General features: G+C 43.3%; 1 protein-coding gene across 1 annotated transcript in view; it reads left to right on the forward strand.

The window, feature by feature from the left end:
* AGBL4 (AGBL carboxypeptidase 4) overlaps positions 1-14,568 on the forward strand; it is a 1,430,302-nt gene that overhangs the window by 1,071,706 nt on the left and 344,028 nt on the right. The gene's annotated exons all lie outside the window — the stretch shown is intronic.

Raw genomic sequence — 14,568 nt, forward strand, 5'->3', positions numbered from 1 at the left:
CAGTTCCATTTTTCAAGCAATAATACCTTCTGTCCCAGGCTTACAAAGAACAATTAGATCTGGATTCTTTCCCCACAATCAAGCTGGCAATTTCTTATGGAAAGTCGTGGTCAATCAGTGTGGAATGGAGCTTCAGGAGAGCCAGTCAAATGCAGAAAATAGACTGTTATGGCCTGGCACTTTTACTTCCTGCAGTATATATAACTCTGACATCCTGCAGAGGCATTACTCTGGCTGGGCAGAAACACTGATTAATGTTGCCTCACTTTCAGTGCCAGAGTTTTATCCTGAATGTCATGATATTTTTCACAGGAACTCCAGTTTCATGCAATTCAGCAAACATGACTGAAGAGCTGCTCTGTTCCAAGTACAGTGGTAGGAGCTGGAGGTACCGAACTGAGTCACACAGCGTCCTTGCCCACAAGAGCTCTCACAGCGGGATGACTCACAGATGATTGCAACCCACAGGGATAGCGTCTGTGGCCAAGGGTAGCACAAGGTGCTGAGAGGCCTGAAGGAGGCACCTAACCCAGCCTAGGAGAGCAAAACACTTCCAGAAGGTGATGATGTAATAGAGAAGTCATATATAGAGACAGAGGGGAGGAAAGCCTTTCCAAGCAGTCTTGGAATTAAAAATAAAACTCTTACCAGGCTAAGTGCCATTTACCCAGAGATTATGTGACAAATGTCTAGGTTAGCTGCTTTACTAGTCGATGGGTTGCTAAACCCACTTGAAAGTATTTAACCAACTTACCCAGGGTCACTTAGCTAGTGTGTGGTAGAGACACATTCAAAGGAGATAAATTATTAAAACCATTAGCTCATACAGCAAGAAATTAGCAAAACTGGGCCAAAACATGTGTTTCTGGTTCATTGTGTCACTCAGTTCTAACCACGGTTCTATGCAGGCACATGTGAACAACTTTGCACACTTGCTGAATCTGAAGAAAAATAAGAACAACCAAAAAAAAACCTTTATTGAACACTTAGTTATTACATTATAAGATCTTTTGTGAAGTCAGAACCTCCGAGCTTTTCCACCTAAGTAGGGAAGAGTGAACTTAATCCTCAAAGAATCTGAAATGTTAATGTTTATAGAATCATTTCTCTTCAAAAAAGACATGAGTATTTTATATTATATTCCATAATACAGCAATGTTTGTTACAAAAATTCTGAGTGAAATTATATTCTGGTTTTATAACTTTTCTTACCCCCACATTAGAAATGTGGAAATGAGAGAGATTAAAAAACTCACCTAAGGGCTGCAGTCATGAGGGTACAGGCTAGGATTTGTGCTCATGTCTCTCTGTTGCTGTTATCCACGGCGCAGACGTGGGGCTTCTTACTCTGGTTCCAGGGCTCTCGTGACCACCACCATAGGGCTTATTCAACAGCATCATGGGAGTCAGTTCTGCTGGTTCCAAATGCAGCTCCGCTGATATGTCACTGCAGGACCTGGCTAATTCCTATCACCCACTACACCTCAAGGTCCCCTTTCTAAGGACCCTCAGAAGAGATTTCCTCAGACCTCAAGTCAGGAACAGTGGAGACGCTGTCATTTGGTTGTTTTATTTGGGGTTTCGGTTTTATCCTTAGTATATACACTGGGCATTTTGTAACTGAGTTTTCCACTCTTGCCTAGGTGGCTGAAAAGCTGAAAGTCAAATTTGTATCCCACCTTGGGCCAGTGAGCAGAGTATCTTAGGATGTGAATTCTGAGTTGTGACCTTATACCTCAGTTCAGTTCAATCTCTCAGTCGTGTCCGACTCTTTGCAACCCCATGGACTGCAGCATGCCAGGCTTCCCTGTCCGTCACCAACTCTCAGAGATTGCTCAAACTCGTGTCCATTGAGTCAGTGATGCCATCCAACCATCTCATCCTCTGTGGTCCCCTTCTCCTCCTGCCTTCAATCTGTCCCAGTATCAGGGTCTTTTCCACTGAGTCAGTTTTTCACATCTGGTGGCCAAAGTATTGGAGTTTCAGCTTCAGCATTGTCCTTCCAATGAATATTTTGGACTAATTTCCTTTAGAAATAACTGGTTTGATCTTCCAGTCCAAGGGACTCTCAAGAGTCTTCTCCAACACCATAGTTCAAAAGCATCAATTTTTCAGTGCTGAGCTTTCTTTACAGTCCAACTCTCACATTCACACATGACTACTGAAAAAACTATAACTTTGACTAGATGGACCTTTGTTGGGAAAGTAATGTCTCTGCTTTTTAATATGCTATCTAGGTTGATCATAGCTTTTCTTCCAAGGAACAAGCGTCTTTTAATTTCACCATGGCTGCAGTCACCATCTGCAGTGATTTTGGAGCCCAAAAAAATAAAGTGTCTCACTGTTTCCATTGTTTCCCCGTCAATTTTCCATGAAGTAATGGGACCAGATGCCATGATCTTAGTTTTCTGAATGTTGAACTTTAAGCCAACTTGTTCACTCTCCTTTTTCACTTTCATCACGAGGCTCTTTAGTTCTTCCCTTTCTGCCATAAGGGTGGTGTCATCTGCATATCTGAGGTTATTGATATTTCTCCCCACAGTCTTGATTCCAGCTTGTGCTTCATCCAGCCTGGCATCTCTCATGATGTACTCTGCATGTAAGCTAAATAAGCAGGGTGACAATATACAGCCTTGATGTACTCCTTTCCCGATTTAGAACCAGTCTATTGTTCCATGTCCAGTTCTAACTTTTGCTTCTGACCTGCATACAGGTTTCTCAAGAGGCAGGTAAGGTGGTCTGGTATTCCCATCTCTTGAAGAATTTTCCACAGTTTGTTGTGATCCACACAGTCAGAGACTTTGCCTTAGTCAATAAAGCAGAAGTAGGTGTTTTTCTGGAACTCTCTTGCTTTTTCGATGATCCAATGGATGTTGGCAATTTGATCTCTTGTTCCTCTGACTTTTCTAAATCCAGCTTGAACATCTGGAAGTTCATGGTTCACGACTGTTGAAGCCTGGCTTGGAGAATTTTGAGCATTACTTTGCTAGCATATGAGATGACTGCAATTGTGTGGTAGTTTGAGCATTCTTTGGCATTGCCTTTCTTTGGGATTGGAATGAGTACTGACCATTTCCAGTCCTGTGGCCACAGCTGAGTTTTCCAAATGTGCTGGCATATTGAGTGCAGCACTTTCACAGTATCATCCTTTAGGATTTTAAATAGCTCAACTGGAATTCCATCTCCTCTACTAGCTTTGTTCCTAGTGATGCTTCCTAAGGCCCACTTGACTTCGTATTCCAGGATATCTGGCTCTAGATGAGTGATCACACCATTGTGGTTATCTGGGTCATGAAGATCTATTTTGTACAGTTCTGTGTATTCTTGCCATCGCTTCTTAATATCTTCTGCTTCTGTTAGGTTCATACCATTTCTGTCCTTTATTGTGCCCACCTTTGCATGAAATGTCCCCTGGTATCTCTAATTTTCTTGAAGAGATCTCCAGTCTTTCCCATTCTACTGTTTTCCTCTACTTCTTTGCATTGATTACTGAGAAAGGCTTTCTTATCTCTCCTTGCAATTCTTTGGAACTCTGCATTCAATTGGATATATCTTTCCTTTTCTCCTTTGCCTTTAGCTTCTCTTCATTCCTCAGCAATTTATAAGGCCTTCTCAGACAACCATTTTGCCTTTTTGCATTTCTTTTTCTTGGCAATGGTCTTGATCAGTGTCATGAACCTTCATCCATAGTTCTTCAGGCACTCTGTCTATCAGATCTAATCTCTTGAATCTATTTGCCACTTCCACTGTATAATCGTGAGGGATTTGATTTAGGTCATACCTGGATGGTCTGGTGGTTTTCCCTACTTTCTTCAATTTAAGTCTGAATTTGGCAATAAGGAGTTCATGATCTGAACCACAGTCAGCTCCCGTCTTGTTTTTTGCTGATTGTGTATAGCTTCTCCATGTTTGGCTGCAAAGAATATAATCAGTCTGAATATAATCAGTCTGATGACCTTGCACCTAGCATCATCTAATTCCTCCTTATTTTTCTATTCTTCCATGTCTTTTTTGTATGTGTTTTAATTTTGTTTGATTCTCTTCTTGTAAGCATCTTCCATTTTGGGGGATCAGTGTTATATATTCAATAACCAAATATGTAAAGGAACAAACAGAACATAGCATTTCAAAGAGATGTCCTAGTAGTCTTAAAAACTGGATGTCAAATGTAAAGAGACTCATTAGTTCCTAGGGACAGAGGGTAACAGAGCTTATGGCCAACTCAGATTCCTTTGCTATTCTTTTTTAAAATTGGCCTCACTTTCTCAGTGAGAAGTAACTTACTTGTTTCTAATCTTTAAGGGCCATTTCAATTACCACCTCTTGAAGGAAGTCCTCCTGATAATGTCTCAGTTAAAACTAGTTGAATCAAATAGACATAATGACATTAGAACTCAAAACAAGTTCTTAACCAAATTCCCCCCGCCTCCATACCCTCCCCTCACTCTCTTATTTTCCTTAACAGTTTTTTTTTTCCCCTCTGAGCACTGATGCTCTTTTAGGCATGAATGGGATACAGACATCCCTTTTTTCCACTCTTTTGAAGGAAGCACACAAGCAAATAGTGCAGAGCTATGTGGCAGGTGACTCTGAGCAGCTGCCTCCCCCTCTATGGGCTCAGTTTACTTTTCTTTGAAATAAGGTAGTTGTGCCAAGTGATCGCCAAAGCCCCTTGCTCTGACATTCCAGGAGGCTGTGTTGTGGGGTAGCCTCACTCACGTGGGATCATGGTGACCTTCAAGATAAAGAATAATCTGAAGGGTCAACTGAAGGCCTAAAAGGCTTATCTTTTCAACTCTAAAGTTTGATTTTTACAAAAGAAAAATTGTGACTTAAAACATATAAAAAGAGGACTTATCAGATATGTAACTCTGATAATAAGCCAAAACATCACATCTGTAACAAACTTCCTCAGGTCCTAATCAGGTACAGAGAGAACACGCAGCATAGAAAATACTCAACTCTAACCTTGGAGGAGAAAGCAGGAGGGAGGAGATGGAGGTAGGGGAGGTAGAGGTGGAATGAAAAATGAGACCAATATGTACATAGCTAACTATAGTTTGCATGGGTGTACGTGTTCAGTCATGTCCAACTCTTTGTGACCCCATGGACTATAGCCTGCCAGGCTACTCTGTCCGTGGGATTTTCCAGGCAAGAATACTGGAGTAGGTTACCAAGATCCTACTCCAGGAGATCTTCCCAACCCAGGGGATCAATTGAACCTGTGTCTCCTCTGTCTCCTGCGTAACCCTAGCTGTAACAAGAGACGCAGTTAAAGCAATGCTTAGATGCTATGGCCCATAGGTGCCCTGGGTGGGTGTCTGTCAGTCATGCAGACATCCTCTCCAGCCTCGAGCTGCACCATCATTTTAGGTGCCATGTCTGTTCTTACAGGTTCCCACGTGGCCTCATGTTACTGGAGCTAAGGGTAGGGAAGACGCAGTCCGTCTTGGCCTGAAATCTTCTGACTCACGACTGGAACAGCCTTCCTCTCACTGTCTCCTGATGCATGGGTCTTTCCTCTAGAGCTGGGGAGGGTGGAGTCTTGCAGCACAAGCCCCCATCTGACACACTGGGGTTTTAGGATGGGATATGTATCATTTCTCTCCAGCAGGAATAAGGGTTTCAGCTGTTTATCTAGCCCTCTTCAAAAACCTGGTCTAGCCTTCCACATATGATTTTTAACACATATTTAGACAGAGTCCACTCTGCCAGGAAAGCTCAACTCTGTCCTTTCTGTCATAGAGTTTAGCATATAATGGGAATGACATTGATCAAATATAAATACAGGTAAATATAGAATTTCAACTTGTGAACACTGAAGGAAAAATACAGAACATCATGCTTAAGTCGAAGCTCCTCCCACCCTCCTGTGTCAGAGGCTGTTCGGTTGTTGAGTGTTGCCACTGAGGCTCCTACTGCTCCTCTGTCTAGAGACTTGGGGATCACCAAAAGCATTTCTCATACCCCAGTGCTCTCACAGCTACCTGGGTGTAGTCTTCAGAGACCAACAGTATGGGTTCGAATCTAGGTTTCTCCAATAGCAGCTGTGACCTCTTGACCTTCAGCTTCTTCATTTATATAAACGGGCAACAATGCAGTGCTGGCCTCAGAAGGTGGGAAGGATCGGCACAGAGTAAATGCTCAGCAGATGCAGTTGCTACGGGCTCTGCAGCCACTAATCCTGCTTCCAGAATGCCTCTGCACTTTCGTATGCTCTTCTCCATTTCCACTTGCCCTGCTTTTGTGCAGGCTGCCAGAGGCTGAACTCAAATGCTCCTTTAAGCTGCCCTGGGGATGAAAGCCACTTGCGTGCCTGGCTTTTCCAATAACAGGAAGCTACAGAAGCAGAAACTGCTCAGTGAAATATATTGAAGCAATCCCACTTGTGCAACCCTAGCTTTTGTCTGCTGCCCCACTCAGCTTCCCACTGAATTTAACCCCTAGTCATGAGATTCTATTTCAGCCTTGAGTGATGTTCGCTCTCTCCCTGAGTAAAAGGCTAATGCATTTTTTATTATCCTGATGGGAGTAGGTGCACAAAAGGGCAGCGGAGACTCAGCCATTGCTCAGGTTCCTATAGAAGGTAGTGGGGTTGGTGGATGCTTACGAGAGGTATCCAGCCATCAGCCATTGGGTTGGGTGAGGTTTGAGAAATACTTTGAACCCTGGTCACGTACCTTTCCACATGTTTTTCTTTGAAGCACTTACCATAACTGACATTAATTCATATTATATGATTGTTTGCTTAACATGTCTGTCTTCTCCACCTCACTATTAGCTATATATGTCTGTCTTCTCCACTTCACTGTTAGCTGTCTCTTTGAAGACAGGGGCTGTGTCTTTCTTGTCTTCTCCTCAGCAGTATGCCTGGTATAGAGTAACCTCTTCATGGCTACTTATTAAACTAATGAATAAACAAATGAAGAGTCAAAGAGTGAAGTCGCAATACTATCAGGGAAGCTATGCCACGCATCACTTGTTCAGCATGAGGAGAAGTAAAAGGGAACCGTGTCGAGGGCAGAAGGCAGGGTCGGGGACAGGTGAGATGGTGGCGTACGGAAGGGTCAGGCAAATAGACGGCCAGCGTCCCACTTCAGTGCGATGTGGGCCTGAGCTCTGTGCTTTAGACAGTGCTTTTCAGAGTTTCAAAATCCCTGCTCCTTTTCCGCAGAGAGGTGACTGGCTCTCCCCACATCTTCCTCCTCCCACATCTTCTACATGTGAGACTGACCCATGTGATTAGGCCTACCTTTGTTGTCTGAGGTTTGGTTCTGAAAATAATAGGTAACTTTTTGTTTGTTCTCCAAATATGTTAAAATATAAAAACTGCTTTTTCAAATGACACCTAGAGCTTGTGGAGATTTGTCATCTGTCCTTGAATGCTAAGCTAAGAAATCTAGTATTTGTGAGGAATGCAACAAGTATTATTAAATTATTCTAAGAAAGGATCGAATTTAACTTTAGAGTGATAAGTCCCACAGCCAGTGTGCAGGCTAGACTGGAATAGGAGAGGTCAGAAGTGGTGAGTTTAGGGAGAGGTGAGCACTAGGTGAAATGCTTTCTACGGAGCAGGCTCTGCTTAGGGTAAGGCAGGGAGGGGGCCTGAGAGCCCTAGAAAATGACTCTGGCCGAGTGAAGGGGAGAACGGGACAGGAAAGGGATTACAGGGAAAAGAGGGTTCTGAGCCATGAAACCAAATGTGTGCCCATGCTCCTGTGACCTCCCCTTTCTGGAGAGTTTGGATTCCCAGATCCTCCCCACATTGGCTAGCTTCTGGAGTGACAGGAAAATGCGCAGAGATTACTGGTGCTCTTATTTAAATTATCTCCAGCCTATGCCATGACAGACTGACTTTTCCCCCAAATAGCTATCCTGCATGAAATGCAAAAAGCAAAACAGAACGCATAATCAGTGCCTATTCTCTTCCACCAAGCAGAACCTCACACATGAAGCCAGCCCCTGAGCTCCTGGAACACCATGTCCCCTTCTCATTCGGAGAAGTAATTGCAATGCAGTTTGTGACCAAAATGAAAAGTCCGTTTTTAAACGTAGCCTCACAATTACCCATCCAACTGAAGAAGGCCAGATACTTTGTGGTTTAATCCCTAGGTCCCCATAGCAGAAATAGGGTTTTGAGGAAAATTATGGGGCCAATGTGTGCATGTCTTTTGGGAGGGAAGAGGATAAAGCTAAAGACTTTTTCTGACAGTCAGTTCAGTAGGACCTTCTCTCTAGTCAGCATCTTGGTAGCTGGTAACCAGCAGATATTTAGTGAATATCACGTATCCGTCAGGCACTTGACTAGTCCCTGAGAGGAGTGCACTAGTGATGACACAGTCCTGCCCTCAGGGAGATCACACAGGGAGAAGATGGAGAAGTAAGCAGGCCAGGAGAGGCACTGTGATGGTGCTTTCATGGGGAAGGTCAGCGGGCTAAGGACAAGACCCAGCCCAGCCTTGGAAGGTCAATAAAGCCTTTACAGAAGAGGTGGCGTGTGAGTGGAGAGCTGAACCAGTAGGGATTAGCCAGGCAAAGCAGGTTGGGCACAAGACTTGTTCTGAAAAGAGAGAACAAAGGCCTAGAGGTGAGAGCATAGCAAATTTGGGGAGCTGGGAGTGGCTTCTCATGGTCAGAGCTCAGAGTCTGATGGAATGGGAGACAGAAGGCAGGAGCTGGGCCATAGATGCCCTCCAACAGCAACTAAAGGGTTAAACTTTGTTCTGTAGTAGTCCTGGTGAATTTTAAGGTGTGATTCCAGAAAGTTCACACCAGCTGCAGCAGCAATGTGCAAAACTCAGTCAGGGAGACCAGTTAAGAGGCTACTATAAAAGGCTAAGGTACCAGATGGTGAGAAGCCCAAAGTCTCGGCCTGAAGTTGGGCACAGCTGGAGCAGCCCTCAGAAATCCTAGCTTCCAACCTTTGTGCTTCCCACTCTACCTGTTGGCACCTCCAAGTCCCTAACCCGCCCCGCCACCCTGAATGATTCTTCCTCTTTCTCTCAGCTTCTTTCCTGTTAAACTCCTGGAGGTTGGTCTATACTCTTTTTATGAATGGGATAGCTAATTGACAGCTAGCTTAAGTAAACTGCCTAGATAGCACAGCTTAAAGATGATAGAATCAGGATTCATAACATCAGTGGGTCTGATTTTGAGTTTGAAGCTCTACAAAATCCTTTGTGTAACTGCATTGAGAGGGGCTTCAGATATGAAGAAGAGTATCTTTCAGGTTGGTTATTGCCTGCTGCCTCCTGTGACAGAATAACCAAGTAGTTTTCCACTAATGTCTTACTAATGCCACCTTCCCTGAAAAAAAGGACTAGAAAAAAAATTACAGTAGTAAGAGCTAAAATTATTTATAGCAATAAATATATGTGAGCCAATTGTAAGGAAATCAACCCTGAATATTCACTGGAAGGACTGATGCTTAAATTGAAGCTCTAGTACTTTGGCCACCTAATGCGAAGAGCCTACTCATTGGAAAAGACCCTGATGCTGGGAAAGATTGAGGGCAGAAGGAGAGGGTATGACAGAGGATGAGATGGTTGGATGCATCACCGACTCAATGGGCATGAGTTGGAGCAAGCTCCGGGAGTTGGTGATGGACAGGGAAGCCTGGCGTGCTGCAGTCCATGGGGTCTCAAAGAGTTGGACATGACTGAGTGACTGAACAATATGTGACTTACATTCTTATAATTCAAAATAAAGACTTAGCCTGGGACAAAAAATAAGGCTGCACAAGATTAAAACATGATTCATTTGTTATACATAAATATGACCCTGTTAAATAGACACAAGCAAGGAAGATGACAAAAAATACACCAAAATGATAATGGTGCTTCTCTTTCAGTGATGAGATTTCATTCATTTTTACTTTCTGAATTTTATGGAAATTTGGAAAATGACCAAAATAAGCATGTGTTGTTTTTATTATTGCAAACATTTTAAAGATAGATTCTTCAATGTAGGACAACAATAGTTTTTATTGAGAATAATTGAATCCACAAAAGATCCTCAATGTTTGGCTGAGGTCTCCAGCTGACCCATCTTTCAGTATTTTTTACCCTGGGAGCTGTCAACTGTGACCAGAGATGAACGGACACTGTATTGGCAAAACAGCTTCCACTGGATCAGTTGGGGAATATGGATAATTCCTGGGGCACACATGCTGGCAGACAGCTCGTTTAGCAGCCACTGTGGATGTCCCTGCCATCATTGGTTCCACCAAATTCAGAGCTCGTTCTTGTAGACTTTGGGGCCATCAGCTCCCATGGTCTCTTTGGAGTCATGACTGGTGTCATCCGCCACACACTGGTTGAACACAGAAGTGGGTTTCTTCTGAATGTTTTTGAGGCACCACTCTTACCAAGAAAGGCTGGATGCAGGGTCATACTCAGTCAGGAGCCCGCACAGCACCTCCTAACTGATCCAACCCTGGCATATGCACACTCCTCCAGGAGTCCATGGAATACCATCCAGACATACCTGGACACATTGCCGTCAGTGTAGGTGTAGAATTCCTTTATCTGAGGCAAATGCCCCTCTACTCCTCCACACACACATACATACAGAGAGCACCACTAGCATATGAAGGGCCTGCCTTCCTGAGATGGTAGCTTATGGTTAGCTAGTGGTTCAGCTGCACAGCCCTCAGCCAGCAAGCCCTGCTGTCTAGCTAGCTATTTTTCTCCAACTAATATTGCATTTTCTACCATCCAGGCAGGTAGGTAATGTATCATCTCCATGTAAAAGGTCCTTGTGTCTCTCAGTTGGTAACTAAGTAAAATAATTTGGTCATTCTTTATTCTATCACACTCCCGTCTTATGTAATTAATTTATATTATTGGTCAAATTCCACAAGTCAGTTGCCTATTTTAATAAATGCCAGTTTCCTTTGGTGAACCTAAATACTAGGCACACTTTGGGGATGAAAATTTCCTCTTCCGTTGTATTCCTTTCATTTTTGACAGACTTTGAGGAAATTATTTGGGTATTTTAGTATCTTAGGTTAAAATTATTGCACAGTGATTCTTGAACATATACTTTTGTTTTTGTTTGCATATAGGACATGCAGACTTTGCAGTCTTAAGAGCTACCAGTTAAAACAGTAGTCTACACTTATCTTCTTGGGCCACTAGATGGTGCACGCATATGTCTGTGAACTGTAGGTTAAAGGGGCTTGTCACCAGGTTAGATTCAATTCATCACCACAGGAGGGGCACAGGCAGTAGGCGCTGTAGGGATCTAGGAGAAACAGTGACCCTGTGCATGGGAGTAAAAGAAGGAAGGTTTCCAGGGAGGTGGATAGATAATAATATCGCTGCAGAGATGGTGGGAGAAAAATCATAAAGGTAGGAAACCCCAAAGCCATGACAGAGGGAAAGTCCTTTAGAGGAAAGGGTATGCTTACTTTCCATGCTGACAAATCTCTCAGCAGTGTTGCAGGAGGGAATAATGGAATAGTTGAATCATTTGAACTAGATGACATCAAGCATTCCTTTTAGCCTTTGTGCTGGGCACTGGAAATATACAGATGAAATGACATAATCTTGTCTTCAAGCAAGGACCTCATGAGAGAAACAGAGAAGGAAACCAATAATTAAGACAGGGCATGATACAAAAGGGAGGTTTTACAAGACGGATTGAATGAATACAGTGTGAAATCTTCTGTTCTGAGTAAAGGAGAGGAAGGGGTTCAGTTGGGAGTTGACGTGCAAAGAAGACCTCATGGTGGTCTTGAGACATGAGGAGAGAGCTCCGTGAAGATCTCAAGAGATTAGTTTAGAGAGACTAGGATGAGCAAAGGCATGGGGGTTTGAAAGGATAATGTGGATTCCAGGAATGGTTCAGCTGAGTTTAGCCATTCTCACTGAGGGCTACTGTGCGCCAGAGACTGAATAATAGATGTTCCAGGCCCTTAAGATTTCCCTCAGCTTGTGAGGAAGACATACAAGCCCTGAAAATGGCAGTGTGTGAAGGCAGCTTAAAATCTGTTCTCTTAAATCCTAACAATCATTTGAGCCCCCAGGGTCCTGGCTATAGGAATTCTCAGAGAACTCTCTACACCAGAAGAGGGAGCCCACAAACCCAGTGCCTGTTTGCATTTTACTCAGAGTCACTGCCAGTATTTAAGTCTCACTCATTCGTTTTAAAGGTGTGAAGTTCAAGACTGGAGACACACAGTAAGTTATCCAAAACCACAGAGAGGAGTTAGGACACAAGGCCAGGTCTATTTGTGTTCCTTTCAGGTTTTCTTCCCTTTTTCTCTGCTGGACCCTGGATACTGAATCACCATTTAGAGGTGATTCTTAATTAAGAAATAGACACTTTTCATATAACTAGATCTCTTTCACTGACAGTGATTGTCACAAGACCAAGCTTATGGAAAAATGGAAGAACACATTGTATTGTTTCCTCATGTAGGAGGGAAGGGCCAAGCCTACAGGCTGGCCTTGGCAAAGGCAGCTTGAGCCGATTGTACTACTAGCCTGGTTCCGTGTTTGGGAAAGAAGGCAGTCTGGCTCCAGCATTCCTTCCAGCTCTCGTGTGGGTGTGTGTTTCATTTCAGCACGAGGATATGTGCTCACAATGTAGGTCAGTGACATCTTGGAGTTGCATTGTTTGCTTGAAAATGTCAACTGGAATGAGCTATGAGCTGGCAGGAAAACAGGGATGTGTGATTGAGAAGACTCTGAAACGATACAGATCTGCTTTTCGGGCCCTGAGAAATCATTAAAGCAAGGGGTAGAGAGACTTTAAAGAGGTTCTGACCAGGACAGATGAAATGTAAATGGAAGAGCAGGGGACCACAAGGGCCAGGAGACTTCAGACCAGGTCTTATAAGGCAAGGATGAAAGAACTGGGAATATTTAACCAGGAGAGAAGATGACAGATCTTCTTCAGATCTCCAAACTTGTCACAGGCCAAAGTAACAATGATTTCATAAGGAAACAGCTTTTAACCGTGCTCAAAATCGGGCAATTTGGGGTCACAGTTTCAATCCCTGGTCAGGGAGGGCTAAGATCTCATGTGCTGTGGCCAAAAGAAAAAATTTTTTTAATTTAATTGTTAAGAAATGAGTTCCCTGTCAGGAAAGGGGATAAAACAGAAGCTGTTTGTACAACTGGTGGGGATATTGCAGAGGAAATTCCCATCCTAGGGGCAGGTCAGACTAGATGACCTTTGAGCTCTGGTATCATAATTCTATGAAAAGGGACGAGGCAGCTTTTATAAACAAAGGATCACATGGTCTATAATAATAACAAAACCTCAATACAAAAGTAGCTCTTTTTATTAAGCATCTATTAATTGGCAGGCATCATGCTGAGTGACTTACCATGTGCATTATCTTATTTTGAATCATCAAGTCAGGATTAGAACTGAATGAATTCTGGCTCTCTCATTTAACAAAGATGTGGTCTCAGGCAGGTAATTTCTCCTATCTGAATCTCATGGCCCTCTGTTGTACAGTACGAGCCCTGCAGGTTTGCCAGGAGTGTGAGAAGAAATGACACATCAAAGTGCCTGGTCTTGTGCCTGGTCCTTTGCCAGGCCTATATTTGGTACTCAAAAAATGTTGCTGCTTTCTCCTTTCTGCTGAAGCAGAATTTCAGGGAGCCATTCTAGGGGAGAGGCAAGATAAAGAGGGAAATGCAGGTGTGGTGAAATATGCCAAGGGACCCACTGAATGAAATACCAGATAATCAGAAGCTCCTGCAGTGTGTATCCCGAAGCAACGGTTCTCAAAGTGAAGTTTGTTAAGACCCCTTTTTAAGAAAAAAAAAAAATACATATTAATGAAAACTGCTATTAATGGAAAATCAAGTGTAGGAAAGAGTCAGAGGTTGACAGAGGCTTAAGGAATCCTGACTTAAGTTTTACAGTGTGAAGATTCCTTAAAAACCTGGAACTAGAACTGCCATACTACCCAGCAATCCCACTACTGGGCATACACACTGAGGAAACCAGAACTGAAAGAGACATGTGCACCCCAATGTTCCTCGCAGCACTATTTATAATATCCAGGACATGGAAGCAACCTAGATGTCCATTGGCAGACGAATGGTAAGAAAGCTGTGGTACATATACACAATGGAATATTACTCAGTTATTAAAAAGAATGCATTGAATCAGTTTTAATGACGTGGATGAAACTGGAGCCTATTATACAGAGTGAAGTAAGTCAGAAAGAAAAACACCAATATAATATATTAATGCATATATATGGAATTTAGCCAGATGGTAACAATGACCCTATATGCAAGACAGTAAAAGAGACACAGATGTAAAGAGCAGACTTTTGGACTCTGTGGGAGAAGGTGAGGGTGGGATGATTTGAGAGAACAGCATTGAAACATGTATATTACCACATGTGAAACAGATCACCAGTCCAGGTCGATGCATAAGACAGGGCGCTCAGGGCCGGTGCACTGGGACGACCCTGAGGGATGGGGTGAGGAGGGAGGTGGGAGGGGGGTTCAGGATGGGGGACACACGTACACCCATGGCTGATCCATGTCAATGTATGGCAAAAACCACTACAATATTGTAAAGTAATCAGCCTCCAAT

This window comes from Cervus canadensis, chromosome 2 (genome assembly GCF_019320065.1).
Source record: "Cervus canadensis isolate Bull #8, Minnesota chromosome 2, ASM1932006v1, whole genome shotgun sequence".
Taxonomy (NCBI): Eukaryota; Metazoa; Chordata; class Mammalia; order Artiodactyla; family Cervidae; genus Cervus; species Cervus canadensis.